Source organism: Lethenteron reissneri, unplaced genomic scaffold (genome assembly GCF_015708825.2).
Source record: "Lethenteron reissneri isolate LAM-NWPU_2019-01 unplaced genomic scaffold, ASM1570882v1 scaffold_212, whole genome shotgun sequence".
Lineage (NCBI taxonomy): Eukaryota > Metazoa > Chordata > Hyperoartia > Petromyzontiformes > Petromyzontidae > Lethenteron > Lethenteron reissneri.
In genome coordinates this window covers 39,613-55,965 of record NW_026891734.1, presented here as the reverse complement: position 1 = coordinate 55,965, position 16,353 = coordinate 39,613, and positions in this window count along the sequence as shown.

Sequence of the window (16,353 nt, the reverse complement as noted above, 5' to 3'; positions counted from 1 at the left end):
CGGATGGCCACGTGGAATGTTTGAATGCTCACTGTGGAGGAGAGGCTGCCACTCCTCTGTCGGAAGCTGGACCGGTATTCAGGAGGTCCGTTGGATCGGCTCTGGCTCCTGCCACCATGAGGGGTGGACAGACCTCTACTCGGGGTAGGAGACTGCCAAACAACAGGGTGTGGCTCTTCTTCTGAACAAAAGAATGAAGGGGGCGTGGGAGCGTGGCGGTGAGGTGTGAGAAGTTGTAAGCCCCAGGCTACTTTGGGCTCGCCTTCCAATCAACATGAGGCGAGGAGTGGTGGCCGTGGTTACATATGCCCCCACTGAAGACGAACATCAGTTTAGAGATGCAGGCAAGGCCGATAAGTAAGATGCCTTCTATGACTTCCTGTCACAGGTGCTAGCTAAAGTTGCCCCTCGGGATAGATGTATCCTCTTGGGTGACTTTAATGCCCGAGTTGGTCATGATGCTGGCACCTGGTCTGGAGTGATTGGAAGGCATGGGCCAGATCAGCTCAATAACAACGGTAGGAGGCTGCTAGATTTGTGTGTAGCCCATGGGCTTGTAATTACCAACACGCTGTTCTGCCATCGGCGCATCCACACAACATCATGGATGCATGCCGAGTCCAAGCAAGAACATCTGCTGGACTACATAGTGATGGGACAGCGGATGCAGGCCTATGTCTTTGACACCAGGACTTACCGTGGAGCTGATCTGCCCACTGACCATTGACTTGTCATCTGTAAGATGCGCCTGCCATTCTTCCACTCCGGTGGTGGGTGTACATCCATGACCCTATTCAAACCCTTAGTGGCATGGTCTCAGCTAGCTGATGAAAGTTGCATGCGAGAATTTCATCATCACTTGCGACTGGGTTTGCTATTGTCTCCCACTCCTGATGTCGAGGGGAAATGGACGAGGTTTAGGATTGTGGCTCATGCAGCTGCAATGGCTGATTTGGGTACACGGTCCAGACACCCACAGAGAACCTGGCTGACAGAGGAGGTTTTCCGACTGGCTGAGAAAAAGCGATTGGCCCACTCTCATCGTTTACAGCATCCCACATCAGAGAATGAGGAGGCTTACCGCAGCCTTCGCTCGGACGTTCGGAGAGCTGTGAGGTGCTGCAAGGATGGGTGGTGGTCGCGGGTTGCTGAGGAGATGGAAGCTGCCTCAGTGGCCCGCGATCACAAATTACTCTTTAACTCCATAAAAATAAACTTGCAGCACCACTCCTATCACCATCATTAGGGAAAAGCACGGTGATCTGATCTCCGACCCCAGGAACAAGTTTGCATATTTTTTTACTGAGCATTTTAGTGAGGTCTTGAAGCAGGGGAATTCCATCAGTCTGCAAAACATCATGGGGCAAAGTGGGCATGACCCTGCTGAGGCTGCGGTGCCTCGAGTATTGGAAGAAGAAGTCACCCTCTATGCGTGGCTGACTGAGCTACCATCTGTTGAGGAAGTACTGAAGGCGATCCAGAGTCTGAGTGTCGAACTCTCACTGACAGGAGGTCTCCGGACAGATCCAGCAGGTGCCATGGGTTGGCTGAGATGACCGGTAAATGCACCACCTCTACCCTCTACTATGCCAGCGTGCTGCATTTTAGCCGCTCAGTGCTCCGCCCATTGTTATGAGCATCACTCCTCCGCCCTCCGTTGTTGCTGGAGGGCAGCTGCCTCCAACTGCCCATTAGCGTCCTTCACGAGCCTCCTCCATAGAGGCCGATCTTGACACCGCTAGTTTCAGTCGTCAGGAAGTCCACTCAAATCCACATCCTCATGTACCACGTCTGCTCCATCTCTTCTACAGCCCATGTCGTGCTCGTTTAGCCCCCTCGATGCGCCCAGACAGAAGCCGCTTGTGCATGCAGTGGCTGAGCATGCGCTACATGACCCAGCCAATGTAGCCTTGCCTGCCGGAGGAGTTCACCGATGGGAATGTGTCCAGATATTTCAAGGATTTATGAGCTCCTCACACAATCCAGCCTGCAGGTTAAACCCAGAAGAGATCATAGGCATGCCAGACTGAAAGTTTTCAACCAGCGCAGATGCTCCATTCGAGGGGTCCACGTTTCACAGGCATAGAGAAGGGAAGGAATGACTGTGCCGAGAAGACCCAAAACTTTGTGCGAAGCAGCAGACCACGTAGATTCCACACAGCATTGCGCAGCTGATGAATGCCGCTCAACTGATTCGTAGCATTATGATCATAGTTTTAAGGTGCTATGATCATCGTCCTATGATAATGAAATCAAAGATTTACTCGATGAAGGTACCTACCTTAAAATTAAACGAGACCCAACCAACACATTGGAATGTAAAACAACGGCAATCATTGCCACGTCACTCATTCCCAAGGAAGAGCAACACCTGATCAAACCAAAGGCATCAAAACCACCAAGACTTTGTGGTCTACCAAAAAATTAATCACAAACCTGATGTCCCGTTAAGACCCATAGTTAATACAATAGACTCTTAGCACAATACGTAACAAAACAAATACAGCCCTACATCGGTAGGACCTCTTCGTTCACCAAAAAACACTGAACATCCTGTAAATATAATAAGCATATATAATAGCCCAGATCTGTCATTATTTATTTCATTCTGTGCCTGTGATTAACGTGGCACGGATTGGTTGAAGTGCATCACGTGACCGCGAGCAAGCAGCCAAGCAGAGGTGAGCCCCTCCCAAACATGTACGCCCCCCAATGGTTGAAGTGCGTCACGTGACCGCGAGCAGCAGACAGGTGTGTGAGAGTGCGGAGGCGGGTGAGTGAGAGTGAGGCAGAGCCGTGCTCCGACCACTGCTGCCCTGAGGGACCCCGCTGCTCTCCAATGTTGGCTTTAGGGAGAGCCGCGCTCGCTCCACTGCTGCCGTGAGGGAGCCAGACGCACTCTCTCCACTGCTGCCCTGAGGCAGAGCCGCGCTCTCTCCACTGCTGCCCTGAGGCAGAGCCGTGCTCTGTCCATTACATTAGTACTGGAGTTTTTTTGGTGCTTAAATCCACTGCTGGATGAATGCCCACCGCACGCTGGGCGAGTGGATCGTAAGGATTTACTTGACCAGTCTGTTGGGGGCCGCCGCATGCTGTGGTTGTTGGGGGGCGCCGCAGGCTGTGGTTGTTGGGGGGCGCCACATGCTGTGGTTATTGGGGGACGCCGCAGGCTATGTTGTTGGGGGGCGCCATAGGTGCCCCACAACAACCTAGTTTAATATATTAAGCTTAATCCTAATGATATTCTAGTAAGTTTTGATGTGACCTCTCTGTTCACGAGGGTTCCGGTCAATGTGTAATGGGTTCCAGAGACACTTGTAGAGGTAACTTCTTTATTACAATCCAACAGCAGTCCAACAGTCCTGATACTCTGTTACAGCCTAGATACACAGCCTAGGTACACAGCCTAGATACACTACTCTGGCTACGCTCTGGAACTCGCCATCACAAGGACGTAGAGCCAGGAGTTCCAGAGCCCCACCACTGGCCCTCACAGCGTCCCAGGGTCCTCACATGGCTGGTCTTGGGTCTTGGGTCTTGAGCTACAACTGGCCCTGATTGTCCAGGGAGCTCCCCTTTTATGCCTAGTCCCCATAGAGGGTTGGGGCCGTGTGCGCCCCCAGATATCCCACAGAGCACACACAGCCCCCCCCGTTGGTGGCGCCAAGGGGCTTAAGCGCCTGGGCCGCCTGGAAACCCAGCGCCCGGCGCCAAGGGGTCCAAGCGCCTGGGCCGCCCAGGGTCCCAGAGTCCCCCAGCAGCCCCTCCCCTCCCACGTCACTCCTCTATGTAGCCTCCAGCCGTCCCGGCTGTTAATAATTATAAATTTTGATTTACAGCTTTCGTGACTGCAGGGATTCATCTTCTTGGTTCTTTCGGTAAAGTCATGTAGAAGGGAAGTAATACATTAATAAAAATAAACAAAATAAAATCATTCTCACGGCGTTTCGGCCACAACACAAGCTGCTTGTGTTGTGGCCGAAACGTCGCGATAATTATTTTATTATGTTTTATTTTTATTATTTTATTACTTCCCTTCTACGTGACTTTACCGAAAGAACCAAGAAGAAGAATTAGAAAGTTTAAATTAACGAAAGGGAGAGAAAAATTACGTGAGCCTCAACAGGAAAAGAAAAGAGAACAAGAAAGCAACCATAAATACCCTAACCAACCTGTACACTTTACACTATATACAAGCGTCAATCAACAAAAAGGTGAAGCAATGACACGTGAACAAACGACCCGCGGCACACCTAGCCCTCCTCGGGATCTGCATAGAAAACGGGGAATTAACAACAACAAATATACAGATTCCGACGCGTTGGATGCACAACCACCGCATGGATGGCAGGGTTCCACACCACCCTGCCAGCCTCCCATCCGTCAGGTGGTGAGAAGGCGAAGACCAACATGTATATCACCCCTCTACACACACTTATCTGGACGTCTGTCTACGTCCCGGGTCGAGAAGTCGTACTTCAGGGCTGAACCATGTACTGGGCAAAGAAGTCGCACTTCAGGGCTGCTCCAGTATCTATATTTAAAAATATATATATATATAATTGACATGACACAAACAAAATAAATCTGCCTGCTCCTGCCCAGAAATGGTGGCCGCACGCGTGAACCGCATCTCCAAGGCATCCCGTGCTTGCGTCCCAGCAGCCCTCAATGAGGACCACCACCGACATTACATGTCAACCGTTAGCACCCCCCGCCTTTCCAACGTGGCGTCTCCATCCTAAAACCGCGCACGTCGGCCATATCGGGAGGGAATTTCCATGTTACCACTCCACCGCCTTTCCGACGTGGCGTCTCCATCCCAAAACCGCGCACGTCGGCCATATCGGGGGGGAATTTCCGTGTTACCACCTCACCGCCTTTCCGACACGGCGTCACAACCAGTAGCATGCGTCGGCCATATCGGGGGAACTTCAACCCAGTCTCTCTCCAAGACTCACATCGCAGCATATAGCTGTACCGACCGAGCTGAGACCCAGTCTCTCTCCAAGACTCGCATCGCAGCATATAGCTGTACCGACCGAGCTGAGACGACCCATCGTTCACTCATTGCACAACATGCACCCTAACAACTGAGGGATACAGTCTCAATGTAACGGGACAACTACACCTGAACACTATGAATCTCCAGCCCACTGTTTCCACGCGCCTCGGAGTGTTTCAATCTCCGGGCCGTCAGGGCGAGCCTACAGCTCCAGACACACCACGGAGGGTCTCAACCTCCGGGCCGTCAGGTCAAGCCGTCAGCCATTGCATGACGGGACCACACTCTCCGAGCCATGTGAGCGCACAGCCGACTTGGCTAGACATGCCACGGAGTGTCTCAATCTCTGGGCTGTCATGTCAAGCCGTCAGCCATAGCATGACGGGACCACAACTCTCGTGTTAGACACGCAACACCCACTGGGCCATCCTGGTCAGGATCTGCACCCCAAGATATTTGAGAGCCAGCACGACAATTCCAAATCCTTGGCAGCATGTCACCATCTCTTAACAATGACAGCACAAGCTATACATTAACAATCATGAACAAAGCTCCATACAAACCATACATTGTTAACAATCACAAGAAAAGTTTCGCACACACATTGACAACACTTACGAGCGAAGCTCCACACAGTTTACCCAACAACAATCACGACTCCCCGACGACAACGAAGAAAATGTCAACAAAAATCATTAATCCGGAGCGCGTAAATGGACGAAGTGTCAGGGGCCTGGTCTCCCGACCTCCAACCTTTGGCCAGAGCAAAGGTGACAACCAGCGTGTCGATCGATGTGCCGGCCCCGGCGCCGGTTACAGTAAGAATGGCGCTCTCACTGTCCGGTCGCAGCACTGATGATGCGGCGTTGTTTGGTTTGACCGTGCTGGGCCTGGAAGTAACGTTGCTCCCAGTGGTCATTGCTCCTCCGGTGGAAGTGATGTCATTCCCGGAAGTATCCCCCACATTTGTGGCGGGAATGCCGGTGGCGTCCACCATGTTTGTGGCGGCGGCGGCGGGCTCAGGCGAGCGCTGCGCCTCTTCTCTCCCTCCCGCCATTGCCTGTGAGCGCCGCATCTCTCCCAGAAGGGAGGCGGTGACGCAGAGCAGCTGTGTGAGGCGAAGCAGCGCCTCCTCCATCCCTGCTCCCGACGCTGGAGAGGGGACGGTCGGCGGAGCAGACAGCTGCTCAGCCTGCGGTGCGGCGTTGTTGTTGGCCGGCGGTGCAGCGTCGCTGTCGGCCGGCGGTGCGGCGTTGTTGTCGGCCGGCGGTGCGGCGTCGCTGTCGGCCGGCGGTGCGGCGTTTTTGTCGGCCGGCGGTGCAGCGTCGTTGTTGGCCGGCGGTGCGGCGTTGCTGTCGGCCGGCGGTGCAGCGTCGCTGTCGGCCGGCGGTGCGGCGTCGTTGTCGGCCGGCGGTGCAGCGTCGCTGTCGGCCGGCGTTGCGGCGTTGTTGTCGGCCGGCGGTGCAGCGTCGCTGTCGGCCGGCGGTGCGGCGTCGCTGTCGGCCGGCGGTGCGGCGTCGCTGTCGGCCGGCGTTGGCCGCCCCATCGTTGCTTGCTCCTCGACATCGTTATCGTTCCGATAGCTACCGCCCTAGTGCTGCGTGGAAGCTAATAATCAAATAACGCATTATTTAAATGCATGCCTATTCAGGGCACCATACTTCAATAGGAATTACCATTCGTACGGATATTTTATGACACACAATGGACAGGAATGACAAGATCAAAGGGCACGCATAATGCGCATACATCATGTATGTTGACTCAGTAATCCCCCCCCCCCACTTTGCACAAGAGTGCAAAAGCGTAGTCACCACATCTATGCCTCTATATAAGGAAGGAAACAGTTTAAGACTTCTCCACAAATCTGGCTGTGGCCTGATGAAGCAAGTTGTAATTACTGGTGAAATTTCGAACTCAGATTTTAAATGATTTGGCTTGGTTCTCCAACACACCGGTGTGCTGTACTACACTATACACTACACTATATACACTACACTATACACTACACTATACACTACACTATACACTACACATACACTACACTATACAGTACACTATACACTACACTATACACTATACACTACACTACTATACACTACACTATACACTACACTATACACTACACTATACACTACATTATACACCACACTATACACTGCACTATACACTGCCTCTATACACTATACACTACACTCAACACCACACTATACACTACACTATACACTACACTATACACTGCACTACTATACACTACACACTACAAAACACACACTACATTATACACTACACTATACACCACACTATAAACTACACTGTACACTACACTATACTATACGCTAGTGCTGTACTAGTGACGAATTGGCATGTTCTGTTTACGTGACAACCCTTACTAGTTGGCTGTGTCGGGTGGTGGCGGTTTTTAATGACAACCCTTATGGCATTTTCGTATTGTGCCAAAGTGACCCATTTGCTGTCAACCTGCTTTATCATAAAGTTCCCACCTACTACACCTTGACTGCACAAAAAAATGGAAGCGACATGATGGTGAAGGTGAATCGGATACCTTAGGAAGAGTCTACACAGTTCATCCCAACAATCAGGAGTGCTAATTTCTGCGAATGCTTCTTCATGTTTTCAAAGGGCCAAACCCTTTCCAAGACCTAAGAACAGTGGAAAGAGTTGTCTGTCAAATACACAGGGAAGTTTGCAATCTTCGTGAAATTCTTGAAGATGGTCAGCATCTTGATAACGCTATGACATAAACTTCTGTTAGTCAGTCCCCTTCTCATCTGAGATTTCTCGTCTACATCATTCTTCAAGTTTGCAGCCCATCTAACCCCATGGGACCAGGCCCTCATCCTCCTTGAAGACAAACTTCACCTTACTCTTTGGTTATTTCTGCAAATACTATACCGAAAGAACCAAAGAGTATGGATTCCTGCAGTCACGAAAGCTTCAAATGTAAACATCACCCTCCAGGGACAACCAGCATGCCCTTGCCCAAGAGCTCCTACGTGAAATGTCCTATGATGGTTTTAGAGCTTCTAAACTTTCGAGTGCTCGGATTGGCCGAAATTGGCGCATGTGTGCATAATGTAAGCGTACCGTTAATCACAATGTCAACGTTAGTCAAAACCATGGGGTCCTATGGGAGGTAAAACGTTAACCAAAAAACCGTTAACCGATGTCACTTAACCGAGGAACTTCTGTATACAGGCATACCTCGTATAGCGCTCGAGATGCGTTCTTGGTAAACAGAGTTGCTATAAGTCGTCACTGTAGCCATCACAATGACCCGTGTTGGTTTCTGAATTCTACGTCAAAATTCTTGCCATTAACCCCAAAACAACTCAGCATCGTTGTATTGGCTTTATAATCTACGTTGTTGGGTTTTGCTAAAAAAAAACATCTACGGATGCATATGGGTTATCAAGATTTGTCCAGAGTAGCACTCAATCATTACGATTTTTTTATATACACTTGTACATCTGAATTGAACAGATCAATCATTCGGGGAGTAATACATATCCTCTTCGAATCAAATTCAATTTATACTTAATTTGTGCATACACACTGTATATGAAGTGCATCATGCCTTGTAAAAATAGAATACAGGTGTATCGATTTAGCATTTAGTAAACAGCAAACTCTTGCCCATCGCCGGGGTTAAGTTCCTGGTAAAAAGCCGCAATCGGAAAATCTGCCGCCTTCCCCAAACTCGAAGGCAAATGGGAAAACTGGAGTTTGGCTCATGGCTCCTAACGCACGATAGAAAAGAAAATCGCGAGCAGCTGAACCTCACGTCCTCCTCACTCGAGGCTGGAAACACCACGTGACACGGGACCCACAATGGGACACTTGAGAGAAGAGACGGGAGACTCGAGACAAGATGGAGATAAGATATGACAGAGATAAGATGGCACCGCACGTGTCCTTCCGTGGCAGCAGCAGCATCATCACGAGCAGGGCAGTTACGACGCGTACAGAAATCTCGTGATCAACCGCGAATGGTCCAGCCACAGGGGCGCGATCGGCGAACTCTGTACCTCAATAGCCCTGGTAGGAAACTGCAAAAATGTGATAGCTGAACCCGCGAGAGGGAAGAGTTTGCTGTACTGTAATGTAAAAATACACTTTTTTTAACGGTATATAATTCACCCATTGGCTTCATATCACGGTAAGGAATCAACTTGTAAATATTCTTCCAGCAGTACAAAACAACTCTAGCAACAGCACCCAGAGCAGCAGTGACTCCTAGGACGATGCCAGCTACAGTTGATGAAGCTGGAGATGAAGCTGGACTTGGCGTGGGTGCTGCGTCTGTCGGTTCTATTAAACACAAACGCAGACGACACGGAAACACGTGAACACCCAATAGATGCACACAGTCAACGTCTTCTTCCTCTTCCTGCCATGTCCCCCTCCTCTCGTGCGGCCTCTGCCCTGCAGCTCCTCCTGCTCTGCTCGTTGCTGCCTTGGGGCACCTCCGCGTCTACTCCCCAGTCCCTCGAATCCGCCGCGTTCGCAACTTCTACTCCCCTCGCACTCTGCCTGCCCCTCTGTCTCCACCCTGGTGCCTCCACGTTCATCGCCCTTGCGGTTGCCCCCTCTTTTACTAAGGCAGCCCCAGCCGTGTGAGCCAACTCCCTCTCTCCGCTCGAGTGAGATGAGCACCACCACTCCCGCCTCCTTCCCCAGTTCTTCAGTTCTGAACGACACAGTCCTGTGATCGCTGTTAGCGAGAAACACCTCGAAAGGGTGATGTGGCCAGCACCACGCCCAGCCACCTTTCTCTCGGCAGTGCTGGAGTTTACACAACGCACCGAGGTTAGGGAATTGAACCCAGGTGGCTGGTTCTTAGCGCAGTGCGCACACACTCACACACACAAGAAGAATGACACTGACAAGAGTGGCTCCTGATTCAAACATCTCTCGCTCTCACCTGATCTTCCTCCTGCATCTTATCCAACTGGGTTCATTGCCTGCATTTCTTGAGCCCTGTTGAGAGAGAAGTGGACAGGCGTCGATTACACATCGCCACCCTCGTCCACATGCAGCCTGTGTCACTGGCACGGCTGGGAGTCTAACCCAGGCAACTATACCTGCCTGGCACCCGCATGGAACCACTGCCCACAGCAATCACTAACCCTGATTTGAAAGACATTCTTTATTGAACCACTTGAGAGCCCATTGAGATATTGTCTCTTGTAATTGATGTATTTTATTTAACTACGTGAGAATTCAGATTCACCATCTTCTATGACTGACTCAGTCTCACATCACCACCCCCACTCACATGGAGCCCCTGTCACTGACAGCAGCCACGGCTGGGAGTATAACTCAGGGGTCCCAGCTGCCAGGAGCTCACGATGGCTCCACTGAGCACAGCTCTGAGTCACGGGCAGGCAGGGAGCTGGAGTCAAACTCAGGCCCTTGGAGAGGGCCGGCTCAGGGTCTTTGGCGTAGCCATTATGAGCCGTGTTCTATCACTCACTATGAGGTTCTGGTGCCAGTGCGGTTGATACTCACGGGGCTGCTGGTTCTATTGGCTGACTTTGTCTCTTCTTCCAGCAGTAATAACCAACTCCAGCAGCAACCAAAAGAGGAGCAATGACTCCAAGGGCGATCCAAACTACAGGTAATGGAGCTGAAGCTGGACTTGGCGTGGGTGCTGCGTCTGTCGGTTCTATTAAACACAAACGCAGACGACACGGAAACACGTGAACACCCAAGAGATGCACACAGTCAACGTCTTCTTCCTCTTCCTGCCATGCCCTCCTCCTCTCGTGCGGTCTCTGCCCTGTAGCTCCTGCTCTGCTCGTTGCTGCCTTGGGGCACCTCCGCGTCTACTCCCCAGTCACTCGAATCCGCCGCGTTCGCCACTTCTACTCCCCTCGCTCTCGGCCTGCCCCTCTGTCTCCACTCTGGTGCCTCCACGTTCATCGCCCTTGCGGTTGCCCCCTCTTTTGCTAAGGCAGCCCCAGCCGTGTGAGCCGACTCCCACTCTCCGCTCGAGTGAGATGAGCACCACCACTCCCGCATCCTTCCCCAGCTCTTCAGTTCTGACCGATCCAGTCCTGTGATCGCTGAGATCCATCGCACCATCCTCGTTTCTGTGCTACACAGCGTCTGCTCCTCCTGGTTTTCAGCAGCAGCAGACGCGCTGTGGCTTTATCGAACTCGCGTTCTGGCTCTACGCGGTGCACCTAATGAGGCCAGTTTTCCATAACACGGGGGTTATGTTTCGGCTGGACGCTGCTAAGACTCTCATCTCCGTGTCGAAAAGTAGTGCCTTGAGACTGCTGCATCCATTGCAAGGTGTGAATGAATCGACTTTAAGAGCGATTTAATTTCCATGCATGTTTTAGTGTGTGTGTGTGTTTTTGAGAGTTTTTCTTGTGAAAAAGTAACACCCTCAACATGCACAACGATGCAATGGGAATGTTTACACAGTGCCGCAAGCATCTCGCCGTCCAGTCATTGAGGACTTTAGATGGCCGTCGAGATGGCGAATTGGCGACAGAGTCAGGGGAGAGCGTCGGGCTGGGAATTCATTGTTAGAGGAGAACATTGGGCGCGAGTTCTGCGGTGCGGGAATGAGACGGTGGTTTCATGTTCAGGATTGTACACACGCATGAAATGGAGAGGGACTCGGCATCCTTTAGTACAATAACAAGGGCAGAAATCTTGTAGAATTAGTAACCCAGAGGGAGGGGTGATCATTTCGGACCCAGGAAGGCAACCCTAGTTTTCCCACAATTTCTATTATTTGTCGAACGTGGTTCTACCTAACATGTCATTTTCTAGGAACATAACCCCCCCCCCCCCCCCCGCGTCCGGCGAGGCCTGCCTGTGAATGTAAAATAGCGACAGTGCTATAATAACCGAGCCTAGAGGGAGGCCATTGTTCGTGATTCTCTTGCGGCTGTGTTCACCGGCGAGGTGTTCACCCTCAACGCACGGTTTGCCGAGCATCATGTTCATTAGGTGAATGGTAGAACATCATTTGATGACTTTTTGGGCGAATTTCGGCAGTAGGCAATAACTCCAAATGAAGTCATGGACGGCCAGCAGGAGAGGTCAATCATCGCTGTGCCGGTTTCCTGTTGATGCCGTAAATCGCCTTGCAGCTCCCACATCAGCACTTGAAGTGAATCCGAATCAGAAACGTATTTCCTGAGAAAAGCTCCTTTGAGCTAAGAAGCTCTTTTTCAACATAAAAAATATTCCACATCCCACGAGTGGACAACAATCACATGGGACACAGACAGAGACAGGAACGTAAGCTGTCGTTGGCTCATGTAGACAACTCATCAAATAATCGAGTTTCATATACTTCAGGATGTGATATCTGAGTCTGCAGTAGGGTCTACTGACGGTAGTAGTATCTATCGACTCTATAGCAGTGTAATGAGTGGCTCCGACATGGTAAAAGACTTGAAGTTGTTTATTAATCAATCTTCGGTACAGACTTGTTCTCTCTCTCCACAGATATCCACCCGCTTGGGTGTCTGCGCTGCCCCGCGCCACGTGGCGCACACCCGCTCACTAACATGCCGCTGGCTGACGGCACGATAGGGGGCAACTGAGCGGCTGAAGTTCGAGCCGCCACGTGCCAGGTGGAGACAGCGCGGCAGCAGCAACGGGGAGCTCCTCTTAATCTTCAAAACCGACCCCGAACGTTGCTGTGCCCCCGGCTTATATTCGCTCCCCGGAAGCTAAGCCCTGAGACTTCCCTGGTGGATCCGTCCCATCATCTTTCACCCAGATGTAATGCCCACTATAGATAAACATAGATTGTAGAAGGTAATATACCCCCACATAAATACAGGAGATGGCACTCTCTTATTACAGTAGTATCTACCGACTACAGCAGTATCTACAGACTTTATTCTAGTATCTGCCGACTCTACAGTAGATTATATTGACTAAAATAGTATCAACTGATTCTACAGTAGGATCTACTGACTGTAGTAGTATCTACCGACTCTATAGTAGTATCTACCGACTACAGTAACTCTACAGACTCCAAAGTAGTATCTACTGATTATAGTAGTGTAGTGACATAAATGGGGTCACTATGGCGTTAAGCGCCAACAACTGTCACAAGAGTGGAGCTGTGTGTCTTGGGCCTCTCACTGGCACCAGAGTGGGTATGCCATGGAAGCAGGCCCTATGGGGCATAGTCCTGGTAACAGTGAGAGAGAGGTCGAGTGAGGACATGGCAGTCTGGGTGACCCTGAGAGGGCACGTGACCAGACGAGGTGGCAAGGGGGGCCCAAAAGGGGTAAAAAGGGACACGTGAGGTAGGGACCAGAGTCTTCGGGAAGGATCTGGAAGGGGGCGTGGCCAAGGGCGGAGCCCGGCCACGCCGCGGCCGATAAAGGCCGAGTCACGAGCCCCAATCGGGCTGTTCTCTGGAATCAACCCTCGGTGCTACGTCTCTCCGATCTACGGTCTCCGCTCAGCATCGTGGGTCAGTCAAAACGTTACTGGCTGACCTGGTTATGTAGTTACCCTTGTGGGGTCTAGTTGTGAAATAAACATGTTGCCTCCAAGTCAGTGTGTGCCTCCGTGAAGAACACTACAGTAGTGTCCATTGACTATAGTAGTGTAGTGACATATTAGATGCCACAAGAGGGCAGCCATAGTACGCAGTGGAAGGGGGTGCTGTAGGGTCATGGCCTTGGCAAAGTGGAGAGAGAGAGAGAGTGCATGAGGACGTGGCCTTTGGGTGAACCTGGGAGGACACGTGACTGGACAACGTCGTAGGGGCTAACCCCAAAGGGATGGCGGGAGGAACACGTGATGAGATGCCATAGCTCTCGAGAAGAATTTGGAATGGGGCCAGGGCGCTGCTGAAGAGAGATGGGGCCCGCCCGCCAAGTCCTGAATCCTCGGTCTCGGGCGTGAGAAAAGTTGTCGAGAGCCGGGTAACGTGTTAGCTGGTCCGGCAGATTATATGGTGTTCCCGTGAGTGTTATGTAGATATCCTGGGGGTCACCACCCTTAGTCGTTATCCTGTTGAGTGAATACATACCAACGTAGCCTTGCCTGCCGGAGGAGCTCACCAATAGGACTTTGACCAGATCGTTCAAGGATTTGTGAACTCCTCACACAATCCAGCCTGGTTAAATCCAGGATGGATCGTAGGCAGGCCAGCCTAAATGTTTCTAACCGGCAAAGATGTTCCATTAAGGGGTCCTTGTTTCGCAAGCGTAAAGAAGGGAGGGAATGACTGTGGCTGAGAAGACCTGAAGCTTCGTGCGGAGTGATAGACCAGCTAGCTTCCACACAGCGTTATGCAACCAATGAAAATATATTGCTGCTCGACTGATTCGGAGTGAGACCTCTGCTGTCAAACCGAAGCTGGTCATGAGCACACTGCCCAGGTATGGGAAACTCTCCACTCACTCCACAACTGCCCCATCACCAATTGGTAGTTGTGGGGGGTGGAGTGTCCGATGGTACAAAATACCCAAGCAGGTGCTTAGTACACCAGCCCACAGGGGATTATTGTGTCCGTCCGTCGTGCATCCAAAAATGGGAGGGGTGGGGCTGGGTGGAGAGGGGAGGGTGGGGAGGGGCTGGGTGGGGAGGGTGGGGAGGGGCTGGGTGGGGAGGGGCTGGTCATCCCATGCTGCCCTTATAAAACTGAACGTTTAACCTACTCACGCTGGCTTGTGCCCACCCTCACAGTCGGCCATATTTGCGGAATACACCACGCCACCATTCACCCTGGCCATTGACCGAGCAACCCAACGTTCCTTCCAGCTCCCTCAGCAGGAATGTGTTTTGGTGGGGATGATGGTAAGGCCCCACCTCTTAGTGGCATGCTCCAGGTTCAGCAGCAGCACCTCCAACTCTCTCTGAGTAAGCGGCAAATACCAGATCATCGGCATACATAACGTGGTTGATCAATACGGAGCAATCCCTTGACCACACCCGGGCATCGATCAACCTCCCATGGTATCTGTACCAGATGAAAATTCCTTCGGTACAGCCATAAAAGGCTTCACAAACTATGTTGTCAAAATAGATGTTAAACAATGTGGGAGCCAGAGGACATCCCTTTTGCACCCCAAGGTGTTCAGGGAATGTCTCCGACTCCCGGCCACGTAGTTTTAACCCGGGCCTGCTCACCATCATGAAGGTCCTTAATGATCGTGAGCAGAGGGTCAGGGACTCCGAAAGCACGAAGGATAATCCAGAGCCCAGGCCTACCGATGGTATCATATGCCTTGACCAGGTCAATAAAGCAAAGATGTCGGTTTTGTTGGAATTCCCTACACCTCTGCTGTAGCAGACGGACAGAAAATATGGCATCTGTGCAGGACCGCCCATTCCTGAAACCGCATTGGGGCTCCGCAAGCCTCTCCTCAGCATGCCTAGCAAGGCGATGTTGAATAATCCTTGTCAGTACCTTTCCATGTCTGTGCGGTCCCCCTTCTTAAAGAGGGGGACCACCAGGGCATCCTTCCAATCCTGCGGAACCCGTCCAGAGGCCCAGACTGTTATTATGATGTCATGTAGGGCAGTCTGTACACAAACGTCATCTTCCCTCAGCATTTCGCTTGGGAGATCATCTCTGCCCGGTGCCTTTCCTGGCCTCAGACTCTGGATCGCTTTTAGTACCTCAACAGATGGCACCTTAGTGCACTAAAACACATACAAAGATGTACAAACATACAAATATCAACAAAAACACACACGTACACTCAAAACGTACACACCAGTGTGATAAGCGTCCTAAAATAAATCTTAACCAGGGCAAGTAACACCACCTCATATCTCAGGTCATATATTTGGATACTTGTACGTGGTTGCCAGCCAATGCTTGATCCAGAGAAATAACAATATCCAAAAGTGTGCTCGCATGTTACAGGAACGCACCATGCTCCTAGTGCCTCACATGCTTGGTGGGTGGGGGTGGAGCAGTAGCGTTGTTCTGTTTCATGTGGATGAAAGATTACGACAAATCAACCAAACCAGCAGTGCTATGGAGGGGTCGTGTTTAATCACCTGAAGTAACAATTCGCAAATAAATTGAAGCGTAATTTGAAAACCAATTAGGTCTTACAATTTAAGAATTGCGTACATTCTTACGCCATAAACATGATTAATAAATTGATATACAAGCAATTAAAGCTATCATAAAAAAAAATAGAATCATACATTTTCGGTTCATCTCACAAATCATAACATTACAATGACAATATTTGGTATCTTAAAATATGTTTGAAAAGTCCCTCTCAAAAGTTGAGCAAGGTGATTGTCCCAGTTGTGTCACGATTCTTCAGAGGTGGTCTCAGGCTGGACTTGTCCAGGTTCCAATGGTTAGTTTC